This window comes from Hipposideros armiger, unplaced genomic scaffold (assembly GCF_001890085.2).
Source record: "Hipposideros armiger isolate ML-2016 unplaced genomic scaffold, ASM189008v1 scaffold_764, whole genome shotgun sequence".
Lineage (NCBI taxonomy): Eukaryota > Metazoa > Chordata > Mammalia > Chiroptera > Hipposideridae > Hipposideros > Hipposideros armiger.
Genome location: NW_017732114.1, coordinates 73,068 through 81,781, shown reverse-complemented (window position 1 = coordinate 81,781; position 8,714 = coordinate 73,068). Strand labels below are relative to the sequence as shown.

General features: G+C 33.2%; 1 long non-coding RNA gene across 1 annotated transcript in view; it reads left to right on the top strand.

Moving 5' to 3' along the window:
- Positions 1 to 911: 911 nt before the first annotated feature.
- Positions 912 to 8,714, top strand: part of LOC109373970 (uncharacterized) — a 54,528-nt gene continuing 46,725 nt past the window's right edge. Inside the window, exon 1 of the long non-coding RNA XR_002122325.1 lies at positions 912 to 953. This is a non-coding gene — a long non-coding RNA (uncharacterized LOC109373970). The remainder of the gene's footprint in view (positions 954 to 8,714) is intronic.

Here is an 8,714-nt window from a genome sequence, read left to right as displayed (position 1 = left end):
TTTTTTAACACAAATTTTAATTATATTAAGTGTTACCTTGCTGAAGCATTATAGAAAAAAGCTGGAGATAAGAAACCCTTCATTCCTTGTCTTGGTACACTCAGGCAGTGTTTACTGAGTGCCTCTTATGAGTGGGGGGAGGGGAGGTCAGTATGACCCAGCCTCAATACTTGCTGGCTATGTTTTTATGAGTGTATGACATATATTTGGTGTTCAATGAATGTTTGTTGAATGTATGGTGAAACATCAGTAGTATAAATATCTGTGCAGAATCAAGTGAGAAAATAAGCTTGTCAGATCAGAGAGGGTTTAGTTGAAGAACAGGGTACTTACACCTTTTAGCATAAATATGGTGGTTGAGAGCCAATCCCCATCGTGGCTGAAAGGCAGGAGATCTGTGGGTGAAGAGCATGACGCTGGTGTCAGAGCTGGAGCCAGAACGCTGGGGTTCATACCTGGACTCCTTCATCACACAACTCTCCCTGGAGCAGAATTCTGTGGAAGTCAGCTGGAGATGGATGTTTCTGCTGGATCTAATGAGATAAATACTAATAGAAATAATAACAATAATAGCTCACTTAGTCTGTGCCAGGCACTATGTTGATGCATTCAATTCTTAGAACACCTATCAGAAAGGTACTATATAGAAAGAAATTAAGTTTTATGGAGATTAAATTGCATTGGAAGTAGTGAAGCTGTAGATTGTACCCTAGAAAACCATTCCTTCACGTTTTAGGACTATTTAAGTTTATATAACTTAATATTAGTTTAGAGCTTACATATTAGAAATGATATTTATAATTATTTATTTTTTTCAGTGTTAGACATGTTATCATTATTATCGTAATAATTATATGTGTTAAAAGTAGTGTTCCTATTATTATACACATTATATTTCTCTTCTACAGGGAGAACAAGGTTTTAAGGGCAGCAAAGGAGAAATTGGTGAAAAGGTAAGTATCTCTCCTTATATATATGTTTGCAAAAATAAATTTTGTTCTTGAAAATATTTGGGAGTGGAGTATTTAACTCGTTTTGTCCTTTTATATAAGCAATTCAATAATTTTGTAGAAATGATTTAAAATATTTGCTTCATCTAAGGTAGGCTTGATATATTGATGTTTTTCAGAAAGCTTTCTAAACGTGTCTGGATGGTAGTTATTTCTAGACATTTCTAGTTAATACATTCCATCGATATATAAATGACTAAAACATTTATTAAGCATATTTTTGTGTTATAACATCATTGATGCACTAGGTTTCCAAGTCTTTAAATAAATGCTTTGTTTATGTGTATACCTGGTTTATTAGTGGAATTTTTCCTGAGGAAATAAATAACACAAGCTAACTGTAATAGCTCCAACAGAAAACAGAGGGAGCACTCAGAATAGTTTGAAAAAGTTTATACAGGGATGGTTTAAATGATATGGGCAAAGTGCAGGAAAACCACAAGGATTGTTTAATATCTTACATCCAGTTACAGAGGACTCCGTAAACGCCACAGGGTTGCTGGTTACCAGCCCCAGAGGCAAAGAAAACCATATGGAGAGAGGGCCAGATAGGAGCTGAGGGAAGCAGTTAACTCAGTATTCAAGCAATCATTGTTTTACACATTTACAGCTTTCTATACTGAAAGTACAGAAATTACGAAGTGCCTTAGTCATCTAAAATTTCCCTTCAGATAATCATTTGAATCATTTGGTATTTCATAAGTTTATTTTTATTTTTAAATAGAACAAAAAAGTATCATTCCTTTGTTTCATGAAATGTCAAGTAATTGGACAGCGAGAAGGAGGGCTAGAAAGGGGAAGAGATAATCTCAAATTAGACAGTATTGCCTCTGTTCAGATTTCTGGGTGGTGATCAATCATTTGCTTCCTCAATCAGTATTTACAGACAGAATGAGCATCTACTATAAGACAAATTACACATGTTGTAAGCTACTAGATAATTACTTTTCTTACAGAACTGTGAGAGAGAAAAAAGGATAGCCATATAATAATCATGTAATTAAGGATCATTCCATTAAGTGATGACTGTTTTTAAAAGTGAGTCTCTATTTTTAAGAATCCCTTGAATTTTTGCTTTAGAATAACAGTCATTGCAAGACCATGTGTTTAAATAAATGCTTTATTTACATGTATTGTTGTTTTATTGGGTTGTAGGAAAAGTCATGACGCATTTTTGCAACGAAAAACATGGAAAAAATATGTCATGACTTTCCTGACAACCCGATATTTAATGGGATTTTACCTGTAGGAATAAGTGAGAATAAGCAAGGAAAACAACTGTATTCTTTATAAATTGAAGTCACCATATCACTAAAACCTTAGTGGTTATTTTGATATTCTGATACATAGTTGGTATTGCTCAGTAATAAATGGATTCTCATAGGCTCTGGGGTAGAAAAACATTCAAAATATTTAACTTCAAAGATCTCCCTTCTGATTTCTCATATCTATGAACTATTGCCTTCAAATAGTCAAGTTCACCATCAGGTGAACATATTTATGGAGAATGATTGAGATATCAGGAAGAAATAAAACATCAAATAGAAAACACAATAACCTGAAAGGGAATTACAATTCAAATGATTTATCGTCAGATGTTAAGATTCACATAATAACCCTTATGTTAAAAAATAAGTTCTGCTTTGATTATTATTTACCATATATCAATAATATTATTTTTTTCAGTGTTACATGCTATGTATTCTGATTTTAACATGTATTTTTTATAAGATAAATAATTGAGGTCATCTTTTTGTTTCTAGATTATAAACAAAAAGTTTATAATCTTTGTTTTCTTGTTCACAAGAAAAGTATGTGAAGCACTCAGTTTTGTGTGACACCACCGTGAGATTCTTGGACTGTTCATGTCATAATTTGTTTTTTGAACAAAGACAATCTAATTTGAGTTTCAATTATTTGTAGAAAACTGATTATATAATTACTGTATGGCCTACCTCTCTTCTCTAATTACCTTATTGTGGCCTTTACTGTCTAAAGTTTGACTGTTTTGAATGACAAGATTCAGTAGCCTCCAAAGAAAATGATTCAGGAAGTTTTTCAGAGATGTCATTTCTACCAAAGGCACATGGCCACTGATCAAAAACAAAAAATTACATCAATTGTCAAAGATAAAATACTATGTGTTGATTTTCAGGTGTTATTTCTATAATCCAGTATAAACCAAGTAAAGAAATCTGCTGCTTTTCCTTATGGCTAGAGAACTAGCCTTCAAGCCAATTTAACTCTTAAGCGAAATGAAGTGATTCCTCAATGTTTGAACATGCGGAACTTAGTCCAGAGAAGAACCAGGAAACCTGAACAAGTGTAGAGGACCTCCCGTGGAAGTATATTCCTCAGTCGGTAGCAACTTATAACAGGGCAGAAACTCATATAGAACCTGCGCAAACACAATTCAGCCAAGTCAGTCCTCATGTAAAAACTATTTGAAGGGATGGTTCATTCTCTCAAAAATCGGTTACTTCTACTGTCAGGGCTCTCCCAGAAGACAGCTATTTTCAGGTTTATCATGGTCTGGTTTATCATTCAGACGTATAGGAATGACCCCATCCCACTGCTCCTTTTCTGGCTGGCCAAGTTAGGTGAGCATCACTCAAGGATCCTTCAACTGGTAACAGCATTGTTCATGAGGCAGGAAGAATAGGATCTATATTCTGGCTGAGGAATAGCCCCACAGCTGAGGTCTCTATTCTGGCTTCTCTGTTTTTATGGGGGTGATCTTAAAACATCCCTTCTTGGGAGGATTTTCCTTAGATGACGTCATTATTATTGTAGGTGTTCTGTGGGCCACTATTACTAGTGAACAAAATGGAGAGTCTACTCTTGAGATGACAGTTATTTCCGTACTATCAGCCTTCCTAGCAATGATGCAGTCCAATTCTTGTTAAATGACCAAATGTAAATGCATGAACTAAGCTCTGAATATCACATTAGAAAAAGGCATTTAGCAGGAGGTCATAGAAGTGATCGTCATTACTAAACCCTGAGCCCAATTTTATACTTTAGGTCTTTGTGAAAATAGGAATATTACTGGTTACATTTACGAAAAGAAGCACAAAAGAAAAAAAGAAAAAGAAAAGAAAGCATATGTAAATATCTGCTTTATAATAACATTCAATATTTTTAAGTCATTGCTTCAAATCATGTAATTTAGTTTGCTTTCAAAATTGTCATTGTTCAAGCTGACTAACTTAAAGTTTAAAAACTAATTTATTCAGTGTTAAATGTGATTCCGCTGAATTCTATTGTTAAATATCATTTGATCGTGAGAGAGAAACAAGTAGCAACTGCTTGCTACTCATGCCACACTTTCCTTGACATTTTTCCTACATTTTCTAGCTAAAATGTTGTCCATTTTAGTTCACTTGAGAGTGGCATTTATGTTAACATGGGCACACACAGCAGCAAATTCTTACAAGGATCTAAGATGTTTCTGCTAGTGTGGAACTTGTCCATTTGAAGAATTAAAATGATGTGGTCTCTTGAAGTTCTCTTAAGTTTAGTGACAAGGAAAAAAGAACAATCAAATGCACTTTTCTTCATGAACCATATGGCTCAAAGTGTGTGGACAGTATCCAACATTTGACATTTTCTGTAGCTTAGACTGTTCATGGTTAAATAGGTTGTGGCTTATTCTTATTTAGATTTATGGGCATTACCTACTTTGATTATCTTAATTACTGATCTTTTTTTCCATTCTGAGTTAAACTAACAATAAACACAATCACAAAACAAACAATGGCTCTTTCTTTAATTCATCACTTAAAACTAAAAAACTGATTGTTATAAATTTCCAGTGGCTTGTGATTTTTATTGTCCTGTTACCAGAGTGTTATCTAGGCCCTGAAATGCAATATAAGATATTAATGTAAATCTGAAAATTATGCTAAATATTTATTACAATGGTTTTATAGCTGTTGCAAATATTTTTACCTGACAGAATCCGCTGGGATAACATCCCACTGATTCCTGTTCTTAGATGATTTATTTAACTGGTATAATTATAGGATTCTCTGTGAAATGTGATATTCGAATGAATAAAATTACTAAAATGCCTATTATAACTGATGGTAAAGTGCAAGTATACTTTATTAAAAAATTGTCTGGGGTTATTCATAATTAAGCCATATATCCAATCATTTTCATTTCTTCTATAAACAATCAACATCAGGTAATTTTCAGGTGACATAATTCAAATCTTCATTGGCCAGCCTAAAATAAAATATATTTAGACTTAGCGTTGATTCTGTGTATGATGTGCAGCCTTTTGCTTTTGGCGGTTGAGGTTAAAGATGTGATAGGAGGGATGGAAAATGCTAGAATGTGTCCTTATCTGTTTTATAGCTGAATCATTCATTTTGGTTTCTAGTTAAGTGTTTGTTAAAGAAGAACAGCACTAATTCCATTTACTGTTATTTTGTTGCTTTTTGTTTTCAGTGTTAAAAATGTATCAGTACCTGTGACTTATCATATATAATCCTGATACATAAAGGCTAGGCTAATGGACATAATGTGCAATTTATTCAGTAGTGTTTATTGCTTTGTTTCATATAGATTGATTTAAATTTCATACTTAACTCATAACATCCAGTTAGAAGTTAAGACTATTTTTATACTAGTACCACAAATAAATGATTTTGCCTGTCAGTAAATAACTAAAATATTGACTTTTAGTATTAAATATCATGATGTTGTAGTCAATCAGGCAATCAATTACAATCATTTGCTACTAGAAACAACAATTATGTCTTCAAATAAATCAAGACCCTTTACACTAGAATGTATTTTTACTTTACATTCGTCAATTTTTCATTCAGGTGTTATAGTAATTGCATATAGAACTTAAAGTGAGAATTTGAAAGGGTAACTGACATATTTTGGCCATTTAAAATTTGTTAGAGAATGAGAAAAAACTTAAGTGAGTAAGTCTATATAATGTGCATACTATTCTTCAGAAAATTATGGGGGTAGCATCTAGGTCATTCAGCAGGGAGCACAGATTTCTAGTTTCTAAAAAAGCACTCCAAAAACAGTCTACACCTGACAGTTCAGTTGTGGATCTGATGGTGACCTATCATAGACTAAATGGATTCCCATGTGAATCTGGACATTTTTCTTGCTTTCTTTACCTTAGTCTATTTTTCTATAAAATAAAGATAATTCCTACCTCATGGGATTATTATAGGAATTAAATAGATACCTCAAAAATAAAAGGTACTTGTAAGCGTTAATCTCCCCACTAGCCAAAATATTAAAAATATTAGATATTGCTATTTTGAGAAAAACAGATTTTTATATAATTATATCTAATTTTTTATTTGCCTAATACTACTTCCCAATTTTCTTTCTAAATAAGTAAACAAAAGACAAGAGGCTATATTAGCTAGCTACTGTCATGTGACAAATCACCCCAAAATATAGGCTAAAAACAATATTCACTTACCTATTTCATGATTCTGTGGATTAGCAATTCAGACTGGGTTTAGCTCAGTGCTTCTCTGGTCTCAGCTGATTTTGTCCAGTGTGCTTACATATCTCTTCTCAGCTGGCACGTTGGCTGGGAGTGCTGGTCAAGGTTGGTCCCTGATAGATAACATGTCTACTCATCCTCCAACAATTATCCTGGTCTTGTTCTCAAGATAAAGGCAGGGGTCCAAAGAGAGTAAGCAGAGCATATACGGCCTCTTGATGCCCCCAGCTCAGAACGAGCATGCCATCACCCCTGCCACATTCAGTTGGCCAAAACAAGTCTCCAACCCAGTCCAGAGTCAGGGAGTGGGAAAGTAAGTGCCACCTCTTGATACTATAAGCCCCAAAGGCACATTGCAAGGAGTACAGATACATAAAGGAGTGAAAATGAGGTCACTTTTATAATACATTGAAGGCAAATGAGATAAAAAATGTCCTTGTTTTTATATAAGTTAAACTCTACTTCAGAGTAAAATGGTTGAATAGATTTAGCTATTAGAATATTTATTTTTCTTCTCCCATGACTTGCAGTATCATTCTTAATATTATGTTTATATATTGGGATTTGGAGAATGTGTCAGTTATTTTCATATTTGAAGTAGTAGAGATGCTTTATGGGTAATAGGAAAATATTATAGAAAAAATGAAATTCTTTTTATTAGAATGACAATAGAGAAGCATATCAAATAATTAAACAAAGGAATGATTTAGTACTTTTATGTAGTCTCATGTGCCTATTAATTTTAGGTAAAGTAAAACTGAGACTAGAACAACGGGACAAGGCAGGTCAGAGTTGAAATGTATTTTTAGGATTTCACTATTAAGACTTTCTTGGCAATCATGCCTAGTATTTAAAACTAATGCAAGAATGTTACATCCTGTTATTATAAATATAGCACTTTCCCATCATCACTGTCGTCATGTCACCTTTCTTCCTGTGACGTCTCTGTTGGTTCACCTTGTCCAGTTCTACTGACAAGTGTGTAGCATGTTACACAAGTGCTTCATTTACCCTGGTAACGTGTAAAACTGCCACAATTTTTAGGAACTTCCTTGTTTAATTTGACAGCTGACTTGAAAAATGAAGAGAACAGATGGAGTAGAATAATAACTATGATTTCAAAAATCACAGAAATTCATCTGTGGCCAATGCCAATTGGTATGGGAGTAACGGTGCCAACTTTCAATTAGCCATGGTAGCAGGCAATGGGGAAGTGATGGTAATCCCACCGGCAAGCACGATGCTGAATGCTAGTCATTACGGACGGTGTCCTCTTCTTGATTCTTTACAGTGCTAGTGAACAACTCCAGATTATGTGAAATATGTTTAACCCTCTATTGCTGCAACTTTTAATGGTGGTTATAGAAAAAGTGAAATGTCAAAAAAAGGAGAGACGTGAAAAAGAGGAGCATAACCGTCAAGAACTGCAATATATCATGTGTATCAAGTGGTCTTAACACATTATTTTTTAAATAACTGCATGGTATTTGACTATATGGATAAATAATATTTGATTTGGTCATTCCATTGTTTGGAAATTAAGACTTTCCTATGTTTTTGGTTTCTTTTTTTAAATTTGTTTGTTTTAGCTAGTACGTGCAATACAGAATCAGCATACTTTGGCAAGCATTTTTAAACACATCTCTTGTTCTTCCTTTAAACTAGATTTTAGGAATTAGAATTATTGGGTTGATGAGTATGAAAATTTTTAAGATTCTTGATACATATATTCAAATTACTTTCTCTGAATTTTTTTTAAAATCAGTTTACACATTCATAAGTAGTAGTCGTGTCCTTCATCTACCCTTACTAACTTTTAAGTATTACATTTTCTAAATGTTTACCAATTTTTTAAATATTATTTCTATTTAACTTTTTATTTCTTTATTTCTTACATTAAGAATACCCCAGATAATTATTCTGCATCATATGTATTACAAATACCATTCCTATCTTAAGGTTTGCCTTTAATGCTAATTGTGTCTTGATATATAGAAATTCTATAAATTTCTTGTTTGGCTTGGATCTTTCTTTTCTGATTTCCTTAATTACCTTTATGTTTTGAATTCCTATGTCTCAAGCAATCAGTTTAATATTCACTTCTATTTTCTTCCAGTTTTGTTTTTATACACTTTAATCCTTTCTTTAGCCTAAAATTTATTTTGGTGACTATTGTAAGGTGAAGATGAAACTTGACCTTTCCCCCAATACTTTGG